This window comes from Plecotus auritus, assembly GCF_963455305.1.
Source record: "Plecotus auritus genome assembly, chromosome: 4".
Lineage (NCBI taxonomy): Eukaryota > Metazoa > Chordata > Mammalia > Chiroptera > Vespertilionidae > Plecotus > Plecotus auritus.
This window is the reverse complement of record NC_137775.1, coordinates 176,294,989-176,302,920: the sequence shown is the minus strand read 5'-3', so window position 1 is coordinate 176,302,920 and position 7,932 is coordinate 176,294,989. Positions and strand designations below refer to the sequence as shown.

The 7,932-nt window shown below is 36.6% G+C and overlaps 1 pseudogene across 1 annotated transcript; it reads left to right on the top strand.

Annotated features, from left to right (window-relative positions):
- The first annotated feature begins 4,192 nt into the window (after positions 1–4,192).
- Positions 4,193–7,006, top strand: LOC308246883 (ferritin light chain-like; annotated as a pseudogene). Its single transcript has 2 exons — positions 4,193–4,289; positions 6,478–7,006. The product of its transcript is annotated as a ferritin light chain-like (transcript).
- Positions 7,007–7,932: the final 926 nt, after the last annotated feature.

Genomic DNA, 7,932 nt, shown 5'->3' with positions numbered 1-7,932 from the left:
CAGGCGAGCAGTTGGGAGCCAGCAGTCCCGGGGTACCAGATGGGAGAGGGTGCAGTCTGGGCTGAGGTACCCACACCCCCATGCATGAATTTTGTGCACTGGGCCTCTAGTTCTCAATAATAAAGATAAATACAAGCTAAATAAGAAAGGCTTAGGATACCAGCTCTTTGAGTGAGAACCATGAAGACCCCAAGATTGCTGATTGTATTTTTCTCATTTCTAAGATAATTCTTCCTGCTTTTAAAAACTCCTTTAAAAAGCAGAGATGCAAGTGTATTTGGATGGTTTTTGCAAACTTTTGAGAATATCTCCAAAGCACATTTCTTTCCATTTCCCTAAAAGTAACCACTTTATGAAAATTAAGGAATCATAGGTTTTTCCCCCAAAGAGATATAATGCATTCCATATCATATTTTTGACATGTTTGGCAATTTTGATAAATATATCCTTCGCCTATTCCCTAAGTAATGTTTCCACCCTTCAGCTCTTCCTGTTAAGTACTTTCAAGATATTTCATTTAGATTAACTGAGAGCACCGGCCGGTTACTTCAGGATGTGTAACAATGAATAACTCCTGTTGGATCTTCCTCAATTTGTTCACCTGTATTTTCAACATGATACTTAAAATCAGACCTGACATTTTAATAAAAGGCTGATTTATCCTGATCTCAGGTGAAACTTCTAACTCTTGTATTGTTAACTTACAATAAATTTATATATTGTCTGACATACACCTTTTGAAACTTTTTTGACAATAGCAATATATCTTTAATCATTGGTTTTATATAAATTTAATACTATTTCCCATTTGTTAAAAAAAAAAAAAAACCCACAAGACCCCAGCAGTGTAGCTCAGTGGTTGAGCATCGACCTATGAATCAGGAGATCAAGGTTTGGTTCCTGATCAGGCTTGATCCCCTGTGTAGGGTGTGCGGGAGGCAGCCAGTCAATGATTCTCTCTCATCTTGGGTGTTTCTCTCCCTCTTTCTGTGAAATCATTAAAAATATTTAAAAAACAAAACCAATCCTCACATAACTTGTAAAATTTGTTTTGTAAATGAGCTGCCCCTTTGCCCTTGCCTTGGAAAGGAGAAGGGTATTTATGGAGTGTAAGGGTTTGAACCCTGGCAGAATTAGGGATCCAAATCCTTGGGCAGATTACTTAACTCTAAACCTATTTCCTCAAGTAGGGACAATAAGGTTTGTCATGTAGGGATGTTACAGGTTTAGAGGTAGTGTAGGAAAAAGATCCAATGGCTAGCTACGGTTGCCCACGACTAATGGTAACTGTTTAAAACATCAGTTCTTGCTGTGCAGAGTTTTTTCTAAGAAAACTTTGTTCTTGCAAAATGTATTAACATACTTTAGAGATGTTCTCCCTGAAAAGCAAAAACAAAAATGCCATAGAGAAAAATATACCCTTAAAAATCTCAAAACACTTTTACTACTAAACTTTGAAATGAGTGATCACATTTTAAATTAGAAACTGTAATGGCCATATAGATTTCTTAATAGTGGGGATTTTTAGGGTTTTTTTTAAACTTTGGGCTTCTCTTCACCATAACATAATTCTTCTGTTATCAAGTGTATTATGGTGGAATCATGATTTATAAAATCACTTATATTATGAATATATAATATTTGTGCACATATTAATTTTAGTTTTATATTTGACTTTTCTAATATTTTAGAAAGTTTCTGCTTTGTTTTTTTATTAAAGGAAACTAACCCAACACCTCTATTTTAAATTAAAAATGTGATTTTATCAATATATGCACATTAAAATTAATAATATCACAGTGTATTTATTGCAAAGTTCTATTTTCTTTTAATTAGATGGAAATTTTACTTTTGAATAATCATTATTTGAGAAGTCATTATAAAAAAATCTATACATCTTGCATTATCTACAAGAAAAAAAAAAGCCTATTTCAGAGGCATTACATTTGCAATCATTTCTTTGTTATTGAAAGAATTTCTATGCGTTTTTATACTCTACCACAGGGTGGAGTATTGCTTTAAGTATGGGCCTTTTTACACCGAACATTCTTAACTAGATTAATTCTCTTATGTGGGTAAATAGTAAAATGGGGTTTTAGTATATGTTGATGAAATTTGGGACACTAAAATTTTGAACTTTATAGGACTCATTTGGAATATTAGGTATAATTAACAATTATGAAACAAATATTTCACTTGACCCTCAATAGAAGAAAGCAAAGAAATCTGCTCCAATCCTGTGGAGCTGTTATGGCATATTGTCTTGAAGTAGTATTTAATTTCCTTTATATTGTGTATGTTTCTTCTTCAAAGTCAGGGGTCCTGGCACACTCTACCGTTTCGGTAATTTTTTTACATTATGTATATATGTATTCTTTGCAATAATGCAGACTCTGTGTTGAAAAATAGTTCTTAATATATCGCATCATTTTGAAAATGGGGCTGTGCTACTGAATTGCTTTAGAAGCATCATGCTGAATACCTGACTTACCAAAACAAAATCTGTTGTTGACAATAAATAATTCCTAGCTGGGATATAGCAAACGTCACCTCCTTTCAGTTACTCAATGCTGTTTTAAGTCAGAGCAAGCGCAAACGCTCTCCCTGGAAGCTCAGGCCACTGGGGCAGAATTCAGGGACTTGAAGTCATGAAATTACACGCCCATGGCACTTCTCTGCCTGATGCCCCCTGTATGTGACTCAGTAGACTAAGGGCAGGAGCTATGATTAGGCAGCAACACAGATATAATCCAAACACAAATGCCAATTATGCATGAAAAGGAAGAAAGCATGCTGAAATAGTATCCAGTGGCTCACAGCTCAGACCTCTAGACCACTGAAGTGTCTCAATGTTACACACGACTTAGACCAAAATGCTTCAGAACACTCATCCAGACATACTTATCTTTTCAAAGTATTTCAACTTATGATCACTGAATGAAGCAAATAAAACGGAAAAAGGTCTCTTTCCCTAGCTCCACACCTCATTCTGTGCATGTATATGGAGCCAAGATTAAGTTAGAAATGAAAGATAATTTGGAAAGAGAAAGATGACGTTTAAAGCCATTATTTCAGAACCGAAGAATTGTTTAATTTTTATAACTGCTGAGTGGTAAGAACCCAAGTATATAACTGTTAAACAACTTAGTTTTTATTGAGATGTAATTCAAATAACATAAAAAAATTAACCTTTTAAAGTGTTCAATTCAGTGGCAATTAGTGCATTTAAAATGTTGGGCAACTACAGTCTCTCTCCATTTCAAAACTATTTTGTCACCCCAGAACACCCTGTGCTCATTAAATAATCACTCCCTCCCCCCCACTTCCTCTATCCCTGGACAACCACGAACCTGCTTTCTATCTCCATGGATTTGTCTCTAGTATGGATATTTCATATAAAAGGCATCATACAGCCCTGGCCGGTTTGGCTCAGTGGATAGAGCGTTGGCCTGTGGACTCAAGGGTCCCAGGTTCGATTCTGGTCAAGGGCATGTACCTTGGTTGCGGGCACATCCCCAGTGGGGGGTGTATAGGAGGCAGCTGATTGATGTTTCTCTCTCATCGATGTTTCTGACTCTTTTTCCCCTCTCCCTTCCTCTCTGTAAAAAAATCAATAAAAAATGTTTTAAAAGGTAAAATAAATAAAAGGCATCATATAATATATGACCTTTTGTGTCTGGCTTTTTTTTAGCACAATGTTTTCAAGGTTCATGCATAGTGTAGCATGTGTATCAGAATATTGGTTTCTTTTTATTGTATGTATATACCACCTTTGGTTTGTTCATTCATCCAATGAAGGGCACTTGGATTGTTTTCACCTTTTGGCTACTGAGAAAAATGTTGCAATGAACATTGGCATACAAGAATCTGTCCGAGTCCCTGATTTTAATTCTTTTAGAAAAATACAGTAAAACCTTCATGTAACAGACTAATTCAGGCAAGGGGGTGTCCATGAAAGCCGAAAGTCTGTTATATAATAAAGCAGGTTTTCCAAATGCTTATGTTAAAACAATTGACAAATTAGTTCAATTACCTGCTTTTACTTATATAGACATGTGCATGTAATTAAAATTAAATATGTATGAAAAGTTTAATTTCACAGAAAATTTTCTATATGTATTACTGTAGTTTTAAATTTATACTGAGTAGGTCTAGTGAGTGGGTGCATTCACCAGTCACTGTGAGTAAACAAATGGAGTGTAGCTTAGGGCACGTCCGAACGTCAGCCCCAAAGATTAAAGCTGCTGCAGAAAGTCGCTCCACGGGACAGCAAAACCAATTACCACGAGGTGTGATCACCTGCTCATCATTCCCTGAACATTGTTTAGGAGTGGTGACTCTTGCATTTAAATATATACACTACAGTTGTAGGTATGTAATATTTATGTCAGCAAAATTACTATAGTGTTTTTTCAACATATGGCCTATTCGCTAAATTTTTAAAAACATAACAGTGAATTAATAACAAAAAAAATAACCTGTTAATTATAAGCAAATCTTGGTTAAAAGCCTAATCAAATCAAAAATCTTCAGATTTAACAGATAAAATTTCTGGTCCATATGGCACATATAACCATATGGATCAGAAATTTTATGTGCTAAATCTGAAGATTTTTGATTTGTTACAGATTCAATGTCTTTGCTTGTTATATGTCTGTTGAGATTTTTATTTCTTCTTGAGTCAGTTTTGGTGATTTTTCTAGAAATTTGTTCATCTATATAACTTTTAGCCTACAATTGTTCATGGTATTTTTTATCATCCTTTTAATTTCTGCAATGTCAAAAGTAATGTCTCCATTTGCATTTCTGATTTGAGTTATGTCTATTTTTTCTAAGATTTCTCAATTTTCTTTATCTTTTCAACCAACTTTGGATTTATTAACTCCATTGTTTTTCTATTCTCTTACTTCATTTAATTCTCCTCTAATCTTTATATTTACATTTGCTGATTTAAGATTTAGTTTCCCCTTCTTTCTGTAATTCTTTAAGGTATAAGTTGAGTTGTTAATATAAGATCATCCTTTTTTGTTAATGTAGGCATTTATTGCCCTCTAAGCATTGTTTGTGCTCCATCCCAGGTTTTGGTAATTTTCATTTCTATCCAAGCATTTTCTAATTTCCCTAATGATTTATTCTACCACTCACTGGTTGTTTAAGTGTGTTGATTAATGTCCATGTATTTGCAAAATTTCCAGTTTCCCTTCTGTTATTGATTTCCAGCTTCATTTACTTTGTAATTGGAAGACATGTAATATAATTTCATTCTTTGCATATATTTTGAGAATTGTCTTATGGCCTACATATCTTTTACCTGGAGAATATTCTGTGTGTACCTGCTTTTGTGGTGTGAAGTGCTTTGTATGTGGCTGTTCGGTCATATATGTATATGTTAGATCTTCTATATATGTGACTGTTAGGTGATATATCACTGTTAGGGCTAGTTGCTTTAGAGTGTTGTTCAAACTCTTATTTATTCTTTTTCTTTCTAAATGTTCTAACCATTATTAAAAGTGGATTATTGAAATCTCTGACTAAAATTGCCAAATTGCCTATTTCTTCATTCAACTCTGTCAATGCTTTCTCCATATATCTTGGGGCCCTGTTGTTTGATGTGTATTTGTTTATAATAATTTTTATATCTTCTTCTATTAGTATATAATTTCATTCTTTGTCTCTTGCAAAAATTTTTGACTTTAACTCTATTTTGTCTGATATTAGTGTGGTTATGCTAGGTCTCCTTTGGTGACTATTGCTATGGAATATCTTTTTCCATCCTTTCACCTTCAATCTATTTGTGTTTTGGGGTCTATAATAAGTCTCTTATAAGCAGCATATCATTGAATCATGTTTTGTTTTTCATTCTGCAAATCTTTATCTTTTAACTGGTGAGTTTAATTGATTTACATTTAAAGTGATTACTGAAAATGAAGGGCTTACTTCTACCATTTTGCTGTTTTCTATGTCTTACATCTTTTTTTATTCTTCATCTCCTCCAATACTGCCTTCTTTTGTGTTTGATAAAATTTTTAAGTAAAACATTTGATTTCCTCTTCATTTTCATGTATATAATATATATGTAGTTAAATTAATTGAAATATTATATATATACACACACACACACACACACACACACACAATAATATTCACCCTTTTTGGTATACAGTTCTATGAATATTGACAAATATGTACAGCAATATTAACTCCCACCACGATCAAGATATAGAACAAGTGCCCTCCCTCCCCCGGATCTGGCTCCTGCTTCAACAGTGTTTGGACGGAACAGACCCAGGGACGCCTTCTTCCAGCCTCTGGCCACGCTCCAACCTCTTTCCTGGGCTCCACCTTTGGAACCACCTCAACCATCCTCAGCCTCTGAGACCAGCCAACACCGTTTTTTGTTTGTTTGTTTTTGGTGGGGGGAGGGGGTTTGTGGGCTTTTTGTTGTTGTTGTTTTACCTTATTGCTGAGCAACCATAGGCTCCCAAATTAGTCAGCATTATTCCACCCAGGTGGAGGCTGCCGTCAACCGCCTGGCCAACCTGCATCTGTGGGGCCCGCTACACCTACCTCTCCCTGGGCTTCTACTTCAACCGTGACAATGTGGCTGTCGAGGGCGTGGGCCACTTCTGTGAGAAGGCCGTGGGTGCCAAGCAACTCTTAAAGATGCAAAACCAGCGCGGTGGCCGCCTTCTCTTCCAGGACGTGCTGAAGCCTTCCCACAGTGAGCGGGCAATCTCAGGTTGCCATGGAGGCCGCCCTGGCCTTGGAGAGGACCCCCAACCAGGCCCTCTTGGAGCTGCATGCCCGGGTTCTACCTGCACAGAGCTCAGCTCTGGGACTTCCGGGAGAACACTTCCTGGGTGAGGAGGTGAAACTCATCAAAAACATGGGCAACACCTGACTCACCTTCCAGGCGGCCAGCACCCAAGTGGGGCTGGGTAAGGATCTCTTCGAACAGCTCACCCTCACACATGACAAGGAGCCTTTGGAGCCCAGAGGTCTTTGAGGGGCCCCTCTGCATCCCCTGGTGTCTGGCTTTTGCCTGAGCCTCTCCCCGAAATCACTAGCCATTCTTTTAACCAAGCGAGAGCCCTCTTTCATGCATTAGACCAGATGGAAACAGTGAAGCTTTTTTGCAGGAAAAAAAAAAAAAAAGATATAGATCAGTTTCCTCTCTCCCACCAATGATTCTCTTGTGCCTTTTGCAATCAACCCTCTTTACAACTACTGATCTCTTCCCTGTCTGTAGATTGTCCTTATAGAAGCACACAGCATGTAGACTTTTTTAATGGTAAGAACACTTAAGATATACTCAACAAATTTAAAAACATGTAATACAGCATCATTAGTTACAAGGAATATGCTATACAGTAGACCTCTAGGGATTATTCATCTTACATAATTAATGTGCCCTTTGAGTAATATTTCCTGTTTTCCCCTTGCCCCAGTCCCCAGCATCCATCATTCTACTGTGTTTCTATGAGCTTGACTATTTTAGATTCCCGATATAAGTGGTGTCATTGGTATTTGTCCTTCTGGGTCTGCCTTATTTCGCTTAGCATAATGTCCTCTAGGTTCATCCATGTTGTCACAAATTTCTTTTTTTCAAAAGGCTGAATAATGTTCCATTGTAAGTATATACCAACTTTTAGCTGTTCTTCTGTTGATGGACATTCAGGTTGCTTCTATGTGTTGGCTATTGTGAACAATGCTGCAATGAACATGTGAGTGCAGTTCGCTCCTGACTTCAATTCCCTTGGGTATATCCTAGTACTTAGAAGTGAGATTGCTGGAACTTTTGGTAGTTCTATTTTTAATATTTTGAGGAACCTCCATACTGTTTTCCATAGTGATTGCACCAATTTGCATGCCCTAAAACAGTGTAGTAAAGTTCCCTTTTCTCCACATCCTTATCAGCCTTTGTTATCTTTT